Source organism: Pristiophorus japonicus, chromosome 23, assembly GCF_044704955.1.
Source record: "Pristiophorus japonicus isolate sPriJap1 chromosome 23, sPriJap1.hap1, whole genome shotgun sequence".
Taxonomy (NCBI): domain Eukaryota; kingdom Metazoa; phylum Chordata; class Chondrichthyes; family Pristiophoridae; genus Pristiophorus; species Pristiophorus japonicus.
This window is the reverse complement of record NC_091999.1, coordinates 21,202,132-21,217,328: the sequence shown is the minus strand read 5'-3', so window position 1 is coordinate 21,217,328 and position 15,197 is coordinate 21,202,132. Positions and strand designations below refer to the sequence as shown.

At 48.4% G+C, this 15,197-nt stretch overlaps 1 pseudogene; it reads left to right on the top strand.

Annotated features, from left to right (window-relative positions):
* Positions 1-13,890, top strand: part of LOC139235428 (zinc finger protein 239-like) — a 42,313-nt pseudogene extending 28,423 nt beyond the window's left edge.
* The last annotated feature ends 1,307 nt before the right edge of the window (positions 13,891-15,197 follow it).

Below are 15,197 nucleotides of genomic sequence, written 5' to 3'. Positions count from 1 at the left end.
TTTTTTTTTAAAAAAGAGGAGTCCTCACCTCAATGTAGGTCCGATGTACAAAATTCAGTTTCTTTCCTCAGCGACCCGGCTCGCAGTGCCAAAATTGTTAGATCTCTTAGTTTCCAATGAAATACGAACTCCGATGGTAGTTTTAACTTTTTAATCTCGGCAGAGAGCAACAAACTGCTGGTTGATTGCCAGTTTCTTTGTCTTACTGAGACACATGGTCAAAAATGGCTGTACTTTATACCTGGATCAATTTACGGAAAAGAACTCGCCTTCTTTGACCTTATTGGCTTAATTGAAAGTCTTTTAACGTTTTATTGGCTCGCTACCCAAGGTCTGAAAATGTCAAGTTGATTGATGAGTTAATGCAACATGCTGAGCAGCACGTAGTAGCTTTGACTTGGGGGTCTGTTAATTTTCAAAGCCTGTCTAAATGAGCCTGTTTGAATACTCTATCAGAGGGGACAGTATCGATAGAGAGAGGGGACAGTATGGATAGAGAGAGGGGACAGTATGGATAGAGAGAGGGGACAGTATGGATAGAGAGAGGGGACAGTATGGATAGAGAGAGGGGACAGTATGGATAGAGAGAGGGGACAGTGTGGATAGAGAGAGGGGACAGTGTGGATAGAGAGAGGGGACAGTGTGGATAGAGAGAGGGGCCAGTGTGGATAGAGAGAGGGGCCAGTGTGGATCGAGAGAGGGGACAGTGTGGATCGAGAGAGGGGACAGTGTGGATCGAGAGAGGGGACAGTGTGGATCGAGAGAGGGGATAGTGTGGATCGAGAGAGGGGACAGTGTGGATAGAGAGAGGGGACAGTGTGGATAGAGAGAGGGGACAGTATGGATAGAGAGAGGGGACAGTATGGATAGAGAGAGGGGACAGTATGGATAGAGAGAGGGGACAGTATGGATAGAGAGAGGGGACAGTGTGGATAGAGAGAGGGGACAGTATGGATAGAGAGAGGGGACAGTGTGGATCGAGAGAGGGGACAGTGTGGATCGAGAGAGGGGATAGTGTGGATCGAGAGAGGGGACAGTGTGGATCGAGAGAGGGGACAGTGTGGATCGAGAGAGGGGACAGTGTGGATCGAGAGAGGGGACAGTGTGAATCGAGAGAGGGGACAGTGTGGAAAGAGAGAGGGGACAGTGTGGATCGAGAGAGGGGACAGTGTGGATCGAGAGAGGGGACAGTGTGGATCGAGAGAGGGGACAGTGTGGATCGAGAGAGGGGACAGTGTGGATCGAGAGAGGGGACAGTGTGGATCGAGAGAGGGGACAGTGTGGATCGAGAGAGGGGACAGTGTGGATCGAGAGAGAGGACAGTGTGGATCGAGAGAGGGGACAGTGTGGATCGAGAGAGGGGACAGTGTGGATCGAGAGAGGGGACAGTGTGGATCGAGAGAGGGGACAGTGTGGATAGAGAGAGGGGACAGTGTGGATCGAGAGAGGGGACAGTGTGGATCGAGAGAGGGGACAGTGTGGATCGAGAGAGGGGACAGTGTGGGTCGAGAGAGGGGACAGTGTGGATCGAGAGGGGGGACAGTGTGGATCGAGAGAGGGGACTGTATGGATCGAGAGTGGGGTCTGTATGGATCGAGAGAGGGGACAGTATGGTTTGAGAGAGGGGACAGTATTGGTCGAGAGAGGGGACAGTGTGGATCGAGAGAGGGGACAGTGTGGATCGAGAGAGGGGACAGTGTGGATCGAGAGAGGGGACACTGTGGATCGAGAGACGGGACAGTGTGGATCGAGAGAGGGGACAGTGTGGATCGAGAGAGGGGACAGTGTGGATCGAGAGAGGGGACAGTGTGGATCGAGAGAGGGGACAGTGGATCGAGAGAGGGGACTGTGTGGATCGAGAGAGGGGACAGTGTGGATCGAGTAAAGGGGCATTGTGGATCGAGAGAGGGGACAGTGTGAATCGAGAGAGGGGACAGTGTGGATCGAGAGGGGGGACTGTGTGGATCGAGAGAGGGGACTGTGTGGATCGAGAGAGGGGACTGTGTGGATCGAGAGAGGGGACAGTGTGGATCGAGAGAGGGGACAGTGTGGATCGAGAGAGGGGACAGTGTGGATCGAGAGAGGGGACAGTGTGGATCGAGAGAGGGGACAGTGTGGATCGAGAGAGGAAACAGTGTGGATAGAGAGAGGGGATAGTGTGGATCGAGAGAGGGGACAGTGTGGATAGAGAGAGTGGACAGTGTGGATAGAGAGAGGGGACAGTGTGGATCGAGCGAGGGGACAGTGTGGATCGAGAGAGGGGACAGTGTGGATCGAGAGAGGGGACAGTGTGGATCGAGAGAGGGGACATGTGGATCGAGAGAGGGGACTGTATGGATCGAGAGTGGGGTCTGTATGGATCGAGAGAGGGGACAGTATGGTTTGAGAGAGGGGACAGTATTGGTCGAGAGAGGGGACAGTGTGGATCGAGAGAGGGGACAGTGTGGATCGAGAGAGGGGACAGTGTGGATCGAGAGAGGGGACACTGTGGATCGAGAGACGGGACAGTGTGGATCGAGAGAGGGGACAGTGTGGATCGAGAGAGGGGACAGTGTGGATCGAGAGAAGGGACAGTGTGGATCGAGAGAGGGGACAGTGGATCGAGAGAGGGGACTGTGTGGATCGAGAGAGGGGACAGTGTGGATCGAGAGAAGGGGCATTGTGGATCGAGAGAGGGGACAGTGTGAATCGAGAGAGGGGACAGTGTGGATCGAGAGGGGGGACTGTGTGGATCGAGAGAGGGGACTGTGTGGATCGAGAGAGGGGACTGTGTGGATCGAGAGAGGGGACAGTGTGGATCGAGAGAGGGGACAGTGTGGATCGAGAGAGGGGACAGTGTGGATCGAGAGAGGGGACAGTGTGGATCGAGAGAGGGGACAGTGTGGATCGAGAGAGGGGACAGTGTGGATCGAGAGAGGGGACATGTGGATCGAGAGAGGGGACAGTGTGGATCGAGAGAGGGGACAGTGTGGATCGAGAGAGGGGACAGTGTGGATCGAGAGAGGGGACAGTGTGGATCGAGAGAGGGGATAGTTTGGATCGTGAGAGGGGACAGTGTGGATCGAGAGAGGGGACAGTGTGGATAGAGAGAGGGGACAGTGTGGATCGAGAGAGGGGACAGTGGATCCAGAGAGGGGACAGTGTGGATCGAGAGAGGGGACAGTGTGGATCGAGAGAGGGGACAGTGTGGATCGAGAGGGGGGACAGTGTGGATAGAGAGAGGGGACAGTGTGGATCGAGAGAGGGGACAGTGGATCCAGAGAGGGGACAGTGTGGATCGAGAGAGGGGACAGTGTGGATCGAGAGAGGGGACAGTGTGGATCGAGAGGGGGGACAGTGTGGATCGAGAGAGGGGACTGTATGGATCGAGAGAGGGGTCTGTATGGATCGAGAGAGGGGACAGTATGGTTTGAGAGAGGGGACAGTATGGATCGAGAGAGGGGACTGTTTGGATCGAGAGAGGGTACTGTATGGATCAAGAGAGGGGACAGTATGGATCGAGAGAGGGGACAGTATGGATCGAGAGAGGGGATTGTATGGATCGAGAGAGGGGACTGTATGGATCGAGAGAGGGGACTGTATGGATCGAGAGAGGGGACTGTATGGATCGAGAGAGGGGACTGTATGAATCGAGAGAGGGGACTGTATGGATCGAGAGCGGGGACAGTATGGCTAGTGCTTGGAAGGCAGAGGAAACTAAGGCTAGAAAATAGACAATAAGGGAGTTTGGCAGCGCCAAATGCGAGTGCCAGTGTGTTTCAATGAGATCACTTCTCATTTTTCTAAACTCCAGAGAGTATAGGCCCATTCTACACAAACGCTCATCATAAGACAGTCCTCTCATCACAGGAATCAATCTAGAAATACTTCAATGCCAATGCAAGGAGTCTGGGGATTAAGGCAGATAAGCTGAGGGCACAGACAGACATGTGGGGGTATGATATTGTAACTATTAGTGAAACACGGCTAAAAGAACTGCATGAATGGCAGCTCAACATTCCTGGTTACAGCGTTTTAAGACGAGATAGAGACGGGGATAAAAAAAGGCGGGCGCGCCGCAGTGTTGATTAAAGAAACAATTCCAGCTGTGGGGAGGGATGATATGTTCGAAGGATCATCAAATGAGGCCACATGGGAGAAGTGAAGAACACAAAAGCGGCAATCACACTGCTGGGGATGTACTATAGACCTCCAAACAGTCAGAGGGAGACAGAAGAGCAAATATGTCGGCACATTTCTGATACGTGCAAAAATAATAGGGCAGTAATAGTCGGGGATTTCAACTACCCAAATATTAACTGGGATAGAATTAGTGTGAAAGATACAGAAGGAGCAGAATTCTTAAAATGCATTCAGGAGAACGTTTTTAGCCATTATGCAGCAAGCCCAACAAGAGAGGGGGTGGTTCTGGATTTAGGTTTAATGAATGAAGCTTGGGCAGGTGGAAGGGGTATTAGTGGGAGAGCATTTTGGTGTTGGTGATCAGAATTCAGTTAGATTTAGGGTAGTGATGGAAAAGGACAAAGATGGACCAGGAATAAAAGTTCTCAATTGGGGTAAAGCTAATGTTACGAAGCAGAGATGTGATTTAACCAAAGTGGACTGGAAACAGCTACTTGAAGGTAAATTAGTGTCAGAGCAATGGGAGGCATTCAAGGAGGAGATAGCAGGGGTTCAGAGCAACTATGTTCCCTTAAAATAAAGGGTGGGACTAATAAATATAGAGCCCCTTAGATGTCATATTAGAATATCAGAGATAGGAGCAGGAGTTGGTCATATGCCCCCTCGAGCCTGCTCTGCCATTCAATAAGATCATCGCCCTCAACTCCACTTTCCCACCTGATCTCCATATCCCTTGTTTCCCCGAGAGTTGAAAAATCTATCTATCTCAGCCTTGAATAGACTGAGCATCCACAGCCCTCTGGGGCAGAGAATTCCAAAGATTCACAACACTCTGAGTGAAGAAATTTCTCATCTCTGTCTTAAATGGCCTCCCCCTTATCTTGAGCCCCCGAGTTCTAGTCACTCCAGCCCGGGGGAATCGAGCTCTCAGCATCTACCCTGTCAATACCCTTCAGAATCTTGTATGTTTCAATGAGATCCCCTCTCATTCTTCTAAACTCCAGAGAGTATCGGTCCATTCTACACAATCTCTCATCGTAAGACAGCTCTCTCATCCCAGGAATCAATCTTGTGAACCTCCATTGCACCACCTCCAAGGCAAGTATATCTTTCCTTAGATAAGGAGACCGAAACTGCCCAGTACTCCAGGTGTGGTCTCACCAAGGCCCTGTACAATTGTAGCAATAGATCCTTACTCTTATACTCCACCCCCTTACTGCTTGCTGTACCTGCATGCTCGCTTTCTGTGTTTTTTGCACAAGGACACCCAAATCTCTCTCAACACCAACATTTAAAGTTTCTCACCATTTAAAAGATATTCTGTTTTTCAATTCTTCCGACCAAAGTGAATAACCTCACATTTTCGACATTATACTCAATCTGCCACCTTACTGCCCATTCACATCGTCGATCTATCTATCTTTGCACTCTTGTGTTCTGCTCACAGCTTACTGTCTCACCGAGCTTTGTATCGTCAGCAAATATTACACTCGGTCCCTTTATCTAGGTCATTAATATAGATTGTAAATAGCTGAGGCTCCAGCACTGATCCTTGCTGCACTCCACGAGTTACAGCCTGCCGGAAGCCCCGTCCCTCACACACTCCAATTGGTTGGAGGACCAACCGTCCATTCATTCCTCCAGCCCCGCCCCGCTCTTCCTATTGGTGGGGAGCTGCCATCAATCACCCGGGCAGTGTGAGCTGAGCATGTGCAGGCGGCGGTGGCAGACGCTGACGCAGGAGGTGAGCGAGCTCCAGGGAGTGGGTTGAAGAAACGCTGGGGGCAACAACACCGAGTGCAGCCCCGGGCCCAGATATAAACCGGGGAACATTCTCCCCACACCGGGGGGGGGGGATATAAACCGGGGAACATTCTCCCCACACCGGGGGGGGGGGATATAAACCGGGGAACATTCTCCCCACACCGGGGGGGATATAAACCGGGGAACATTCTCCCCACACCGGGGGGATATAAACCGGGGAACATTCTCCCCACACCGGGGGGGGATATAAGCCGGGGAACATTCTCCCCACACCGGGGAGGGGGTGATATAAACCGGGGAACGTTCTCCCCACACCGGGGGGTGGATATAAACCGGGGAACATTCTCCCCACACCGGGGGGCGGGGATATAAACTGGGGAACATTCTCCCCACACCGGGGGGTGGATATAAACCGGGGAAAATTCTACCCACACCGGGGGGCGGGGATATAAACCGGGGAACATTCTCCCCACACCGGGGGGAGGATATAAACCGGGGAACATTCTCCCCACACTGGGGGGGAGGGGGGATATAAACCAGGGAACATTCTCCCCACACCGGGGGGTGGATATATACCGGGGAACATTCTCCCCACACCGGGGGGCGGGGATATAAACTGGGGAACATTCTCCCCACACCGGGGGGTGGATATAAACCGGGGAACATTCTCCCCACACCGGGGGGCGGGGATATAAACCGGGGAACATTCTTCCCACACCGGGGGGAAGATATAAACCGTGGAACATTCTCCCCACACTGGGGGGGAGGGGGGATATAAACCAGGGAACATTCTCCCCACACCGGGGGGTTGATATAAACCGGGAAACATTCTCCCCACACCGGGGGGGTGATATAAACCGGGGAACATTCTCCCCACACTGGGGGGGGGGAGAATTAAACAGGGGAACTTTCTCCCTCCACCGGGGGGGGTGATATAAACTGGGCAAAATTCACCCCACACCGGGGGGGGGTATATAAACCGGGCAATATTCTCCCCACACCGGGGGGGGGTATAAACCGGGGAACATTCTCCCCACACTGGGGGGGAGGGGGGATATAAACCAGGGAACATTCTCCCCACACCGGGTGGGGGGGTACGGGGATATCAACCGGGGAACATTCTCCCCACACAGGGGGGGAAGGGGGATATAAACCGGGGAACATTCTCCCCACACCAGAGGGGATATAAACCGGGGAACATTCTTCCCACACTGGGCGGGTGGGGGAGAATTAAACTGGGGAACTTTCTCCCTACACCGGGGGGGAGGGTGATATAAACTGGGCAAAATTCACCCCACACCGGGGGGGTGTACATAAACCGGGGAATATTCTCCCCACACCGGGGGGGGGGAGATATAAACCGGGGAACATTCTCCCCACACCGCGGGGGGGGGATATAAACTGGGCAAAATTCACCCCACACCGGGGGGGGGGTATACAAACCGGGGAATATTCTCCCCACACCGGTGGGGGGGATATAAACCAGGGAACATTCTCCCCACACCGAGGGGGGGGGGATATAAACTGCGGAACATTCTCCCCACACCGGGGGGAGGGGGGATATAAACCGGGGAACATTCTCCCCCTGTCTGCCGGGTCCTGGGTCCGCTCCAGCCCGAAGGAGCGGTCAGTGCATGCGCTGTGTCTGCCTCAAGCTCTCAGGGAGCGTCTGTAAATCAACGAGAAATAGTAATGGACCAGGGAGCGTCTATAAATGAAGGAGCAATGCTGACTGAGCAGAGAGCGTCTGTAAAGAATTCTAGAATCACAGAATATTGCAGCACAGAAGGGGGCCATTCGGCCCATCGAGTCTGCGCCGATACTTTCGGGCAGCAATCCGGTTATCCCGCTTCCCACTCTATTTCCCCAAATCCCTGCAATATCATTCTGCTTCAAGTGTTTGTCCAATTCACTTTTGAAGGCCACTATTGACTCTGTCTCCACCGCTCCGTCAGGCAGTGCATTCCAAATCCTAACCACTCCTTGTGTGAAAATGGTTTTCCTCATGTGATCTCTGTTTTTGCCAATCGCCTCAAATCTGTGCCCTCTGTTTATCAGTGTTACAAACAGTTTCTCTATTTATTCTATCTCATCTTCTTGATTTTTAACACCTCTATCAAATTTCGCCTTAGCCTTCTCTGCCCCAAGGAGAACAATCCCAGCTTCTCCAGTCTCCACATAAATGAAGTTCTTCATCCCTGGCACCATTCCAGTAAATCTCTTCTGTCCCCTCTCCAAAGCCTTTGTGTCCTTCCTGAAGTGTGCCCAGAATTGGGCCCAATCCTCCAGCTGGGGTCGAGCTAGTGTTTTATATCGCTTTAGCATAACTTCCCGGCTTTAGTACTCTGTGCCTCAATTTATAAAGCCCAGGATCATTTACGCTTTATTAACAGCTTTGTTAACCTGTCCTGTGACCTTCAAAGATTTATTAAACTCTTTAAATATTTCAAAAAATGTAGCAGAAATGGAGAGTGGCCAGGGAGCGTCTGTAAAGGAAGGAGAAATGGAGAGTGGTCAGGGAGCGTCTGTAAAGGAAGGAGAAATGGAGAGTGGTCAGGGAGCGTCTGGAAAGGAAGGAGAAATGGAGAGTGGTCAGGGAGCGTCTGTAAAGGAAGGAGAAATGGAGAGTGGTCAGGGAGCGACAGCAAAGGAAGGAGAAATGGAGATTGGTCAGGGAGCGTCTGTAAAGGAAGGAGAAATGGGGAGTGGTCAGGGAGCGTCTGTAAAGGAAGGAGAAATGATGACTGGGCACGAAGCTCAATTTAAAAATTCTCATCCTTGTTTTCAAATCCCTCCGTGGCCTCGCCCCTCCCTATCTCTGTAACCTCCTCCAGCCCTGCAACCCTCCAGGATCTCTGGCGTCCTGCACATTCCTGGTTTTAATGACACCACCATTGCTGGCCATGCCTTCAGCTGCCTCGTCCCTAAGCTCCAGAATTTCCTCCCTAAACCTCTCCCTCCTCCTTTAAGACCCTAAGAACATAAGAAATCGGAGCAGGAGTCGGCCATTTGGCCCTTGAGCCTGCTCCGCCAATCAATAAGATCATGGCTCATCTGATCATGGACTCAGCTCCACTTCCCTGCCCGCTCCCTGTAACCCTTTACTCCCTTATTGTTCAAAAATCTCCACCTTAAATATATTCAGTGACCCAGCCTCCACAGCTCTCTGGGGCAGAGAATTCCGCAGAATTACAATCCTCTGAGAGAAGAAATTTCTCCTCATCTCAGTGCTAAATGGGCGGCCCCTTATTCTAAGACTATGTCCTCTAGATTTAGATTCCCCTATGAGGGGATGCAAATATCCTCTCTGCATCCACCTTATCGAACCCCCTCATTATCTTATATGTTTCAATAAAATCACCTCTCATTCTTCTGAACTCCAATGAGTATCGGCCCAACCTATTCAACCTATTTTCATAAGATAACCCCCTCATATCCGGAATCAACCTAGTGAACCTTCTCTGACAGCCTCCAATGCAAGCATATCCCTCCCTAAATAAGGAGACTAAAACTGTGCGCAGTACTCCAGGTGTGGCCTGACCAATATCCTGTACAGTTGTAGCAGGACTTCTCTCCTTTTATACTCCATTCCCCTTGCAATAAAGGCCAACATTACATTTGCCTTCCTGATTACTTGCTGAACCGACATACTAACTGTTTGTGTTTCATGCACAAGGACACCCAGGTCTCTCTGTACTGCAGCACTTTGCAATTTTTCTCCATTTAAATTATAATTTGCTTTTCTATTATTTCTGGCAAAATGGATAATCTCACAGTTTCCCACATTATACTCCATCTGCCAAATTTCTGCCCACTCACTGAGTCTTTGCAGATTTTTTGTGTCCTCCTCACAATTTGCTTTCCCACCTATCTTTGTATCATCAGCTACCTTGGCTACATTACACTCTGTCCCTTCATCCAAGTCATTAATATGGATTGTAAATAGTTGAGGACCCAGCACCGATCCCTGCGGTACCCCACTAGCCACTGTCAACTGGAAAAAGACCCATTTATCCCGACTCTGTGATTTCTGTTAGTTAACCAATCCTCTATCCATGCTAATATATTACCCCCAACCCAGTGAGCTTTTATCTTGTGCAGTAACCTCTGATGTGGCACCTTATCGAATGCCTTCTGGAAATCCAAATACACCATATCCACTGGTTCCCCCTTATCCATCCTGCTCGTTACATCCTCAAAGAACTCCAGCAAATTTGTCAAACATGATTTCCCTTTCATAAAACTATGCCGACTCTGCTTGATTGAATCATGTTTTTCCAAATGTCCCATGACTGCTTCCTTAATAATGGACTCCAACATTTTCCCAACGACAGATGGTAGACGAACTGGTCTATAGTTTCCTGCTTTTTGTCTGCCTCCTTTTTAAATAGGGGCGTTACATTTGCGGTTTTCCAATCTGCTGGGACTGCCCCAGAATCCAGGGAATTTTGGTAGATTAAAACCAATGCATCCACTCTGCAGCCATTTCTCTTCAGACCCTAGGATGTAAGGCATCAGGTCCAGGGGACTTGTCCACCTTTAGTCCCATTACTTTACCTAGTACAACTTCATTACTGATAGTGGTTGTATTAAGTTCCTCCCTACCTATCGCCCCTTGATTATCCACTATTGGGATGTTTTTAGTGTCTTCTACCGTGAAGACCGATGCAAAATATTTGTTCAACGTCTCTGCTATTTCCCTGTTCTCCATTATTAATTCCCCAGTCTCATCCTCCAGGTGACCAACATTTACTTGAGCCACTCTTTTCCTTTTTAACCCTCTTTAAAATGTGCCTCTTTGACCCTCGGAGTCAAATTCTATCTGATAATGCTCCTGTGAAGAACCAGGGGCCATTTTACAGAGTTATTTCAAGGCTGAGATCGATACATTTTTGGTGTTTGGGGATCGAGGGATATGGAGATCGGGCGGGAAAGTGGAGTTGAGGTTGATGATCAGCTATGATGTTATTGAATGGTGGAGCAGGCTCGAGAGGCCGTATGGCCTATTCCTGCTCATAACTCTTATGCTCTTAAAGGCTCTATATAAATGAAAGTTGTTGTTGTCTATAAAAGGAGAAATGGTGACGGGTCAGGGAGAGCATTTGATCAGAACTGGGAGATATGGCAGATGGACAGCTTATAGTGAGCAATAGAGTGAGGGAAAGGAGAGAGAGAGAGAGACCATGTACACAAGAAATGAACTGTAAAGATGGGTGGGGAAGAGGAGGTGGGGAAGTGACAGCAGACAAAAGGAGGCACAATGGGAGAAGGGAGAGTAATAAAAGACATATCGAAAATAAAAACATTTGCATTTATTTCGCACCTTTCACCACCACCAGATGCCCCAAAGCACTTTACAGTCAATTAAGTTATTTTTGAAGTGTAGTCACTATCGTAATGTAGGAAACACAGCACCCAATTTACAATGTGATAATGACCAGATAATCTGCTTTAATAATGTTAAGGGAAAATATTGGCCAGGACATCGGGGATAACTCCCCTGTTCTGCTTGAAATAGTGCAATGGGACCTTTTACGTCCACCTGAGGGAGCAGTTGGGGCCTCGGTTTAACATCTTATCCAAAAGACAGCACCTCCGCCAGTACAGCAGTCCCTCAGCACTGCACTGGAGCATCAGCCGAGATTTTTGTGTTCATGTCTCTGGAGTGCGACATCAACCCACAACCTTGTGACCCAGAGGCAAGTGTGTTACCCACTGAGTCACAGCTGACAAAAATACTGACATAGTTAGAGCAGGTTGGCTCAGTTGGAGATGTTAGTCGACGCATTTATCAATGCTTAGACATTTTGTCTATTCCTCCAAATCTTCTCACGAACACCCTGTACAGTTGCAGCAAGACTTCTCTACTTTTATATTCCATTCCCCTTGCAATAAAGGCCAACATTCCATTTGCCTTCCTGATTACTTGCTGTACCTGCATGCTAACTTTTTGTGTTTCATGCACAAGGACCCCCAGATCCCTCTGTACCGCAGCATTTTGTAGTCTCCATTTAAATAATAATTTTCCTTTTTAGTCTTCCTACCAAAGTGCATAACCTCACATTTTCCCACATTATACTCCATCTGCCAAATATTTGCCCACTCACTGAGCCTGTCTATAACCCTTTGCAGATTCTTTGTGTCCTCCTCACAACTTGCTTTCCCACCTATCTTTGTATCAGCAGCATATTTGGCTGCAGTGCACTCCGTCCCTTCATCCAAGTCATTAATATAGATTGTAAATAGTTGAGGCCCCAGCACTGATCGCTGTGGCACCCCACTAGTTACAGTTTGCCAACCTGAAAATGACCCATTTATCTGTGTTGTCTGTTAGTTCGCCAATCCTCCATCTATGCTAATATATTACCCCCAACCCCATGAGCTCTTGTATTGTGCAGTAAACTTTTATCTGGCACCTTATCGAATACCTTCTGGAAATGCAAATACACAAATGTTACTGGTTCCACTTCATCCATCCTGCTCATTACATCCTCAAAGAACTCCAGCAAATTTGTCAAACGTGATTTCCCTTTCATAAAACCATGCCGTCTCTGCTTGACTATTATGATTTTCTAAATGTCCTGCTACTATTTCCTTAATAATGGACTCCAGCATTTTCCCAATGATAGATGTTAGGCTAACTGCTCTATAGTTTCCTGCTTTCTCTCTCCCTCCCTCCCTTGTTGAATAGGGGTGTTGCATTTGAGGTTTTACAATCCACTGGGACCATGCCAGAATCAAGGGAATTTTGGTCGATTACAACCAATCCATCCACTCTCTCTGCAGCCACTTCTTTTAAGACCCTAGGATGCAGGCCATCAGGTCCAGGGGACGTCCACCTTTAGTCCCAATAGTTTGTCGAGTACTTTTTCTCCGGTGAAAGTGATTGTTTTAAGTTACTCGCTCCCTGTGACCCCTTGATTATCTATTATTATTGGGATGCTTTTAGTGTCTTCCACCGTGAAGACCATACAAAATATTTGTTTAAAGTCTCTGCCATTTCCCTGTTTCTCATTATTAATTCCTGTCTCATCCTCGAAGGGAACCAACGTTTATTTTAGCAATCTCTTCCTTTTTATATATCTGTAGAAGCTCTCACTGTATTTATATTTCTTGCCAGTTTACTCTCACTACTTTCTCCCTCTTTATTATTTTTATTAAGTCAATACTTAAAACCACACAGCAGAAGGAAAGAATGTTCCACAGAAACTAGAATTGCCTCTTCTGAATTTCAATCCTGTGCTGACAGTGATGACTTTTGTAAACTCCTTTTGCAGGGTGTTAGAAGGGGAGGATTTGAAGAAGGGAAACTCAAACTAAACGTCACGTCGTGATCAGATAGAGTCACTCGATTCATCAGGACGTGAATATCATCGACGTTTGAATGTGGAATGAGAAATGTTTTTTTGTTTTGTCTGTGGGGAAAGATTACGAACATCACTGTGAATGAAAAAGCACTGAGACACACACACCCGAGTGAGAGGTTTCGGTGCACTGATTGTGGAAAGAGCTTTAACCAGTTACACATCCTGAAAAACCATCGTACCATTCACAGCGGGGAGAAACTGTAAAGGTGTTGTGTGTGGAGGAGGCTTCAACTGATCATCCAACCTGGAGAGACGGAAGCACACCCGCACCACGCAGAAACCGTGGAAATGTGGGGACTGTGGGAAGTGATTCAGCTACCTGTCTGCGCTGCAAATTCATCAACACAGTCACACTGGGGAGAGGCCGTTCACCTGCCCCGTGTGTGGGAAGAGATTCACTCAGTCATCCGACCTGCTGATACACCAGCGAGTTCACACTGGGGAGAGGCCATTCATCTGCTCTGATTGTGGGAAGGGATTCAGTGTGTCATCCGACCTGCTGACACACCAGCGAGTTCACACTGGGGAGAGACCGTTCACCTGCTCAGAGTGTGGGAAGCGATTCACTCAGTCATCCAGCCTGCTGACACACCAACGAGTTCACACTGGGGAGAGGCCATTCACCTGCTCAGAGTGTGGGAAGCGATTCACTCAGTCATTCCGCCTGCTGACACACCGGCGAGTTCACAAGTGACTGCAGGGGTTGGATTCTGCTATCATTGCAGCTGTTAATCACATCCCGACTGAATCGTGTCCATTCCAACAGTTGAAGTTTGTTTCTGATGATAATAACCCCATAACTGGGCTGGAATATAATATTTTGATGTTTCAATAACAGTGTGTGTCGACATTTAATGTTCCAAGATAAGAGGAGACTAATTGATGTCCTGTTACTGACTGAACCATTTTGGGGCCTTTTCTCCTTTCTAACTCTGGATTATTTCAGTTCTCATAACTTCGGTTACTATCGTGGACAAATGCCAGTTCCCTTTACCTTCCAGAGTGCCTCTCCTACACTTGGTATTGTGGGAAGGTGTCGGTAACATGCCTGGGATCACTGAACACAAAACCCAGTCTGTGAATCACTTTCAGATACTGGACTTAGTGTGTCCCACAGCATCTCTCTCACCTTCGATGTGTGAATGGAGCATCACGCCTGCAAACCTGGGTTCAATTTAAATTTGAATCCACTCAGGAAATGTATTTAAGAAAATACAGATCACATCAAATAATTGCCAACGGTTTCGAGTCAACAAGATGAACAAGTAAATACATCCCAGCCCAACATTCCAGCTCTACATTCACAGGAGAAAGTCTGTTATCAAACTCCTCGAGTAGACAGAATAGAGAACAATGCTAACTCTAAGAATATCTATCATCGGTTTTAAAAATCTTTCAAATCCCGACTGATACAATCTGGCGTTTTCCTTTCAGTTGAATTGAATGGAAGATGAGAGGGGTGTTGGCATAGGGAACTCGGTTAATTCAGCTTCTGAAAGGTGTTCATTCCATATCGGGGAAAATGTGGTTGTTATCATTAGAGAGAGATTTCACTGAGCAGCAGTTGGTGTTTGCAACCAACTGGCCGAGGATATTTTCATCATAGAATGTTTAGATTAGAAATATTATGTTAGAATAAGAAGAGTTCAAAGACTAGTGGTTTGTGCTTGTCACAGGAAGACCAGTGCTTCCAACATTGTTGATGCATGTTGAAGAAAATGCAGACTTGTGTCTCTGGACTATACCTTAGCCGAAGACTACCATATTCGGCAACGCCAGTTCCAGTTGGATAAGAGGTTGATGGCATAGCAAAAGATCCAGCAGTTAAAACAAAATTATCTCCAGTTGTCTGCAGACATCGAATGTCGCAGCATGCTGACAAAGTTGGACTTAAGAATTTAAAGTATTCAGTTAAATTATTGGGATTGATTGTTATTGAATTGA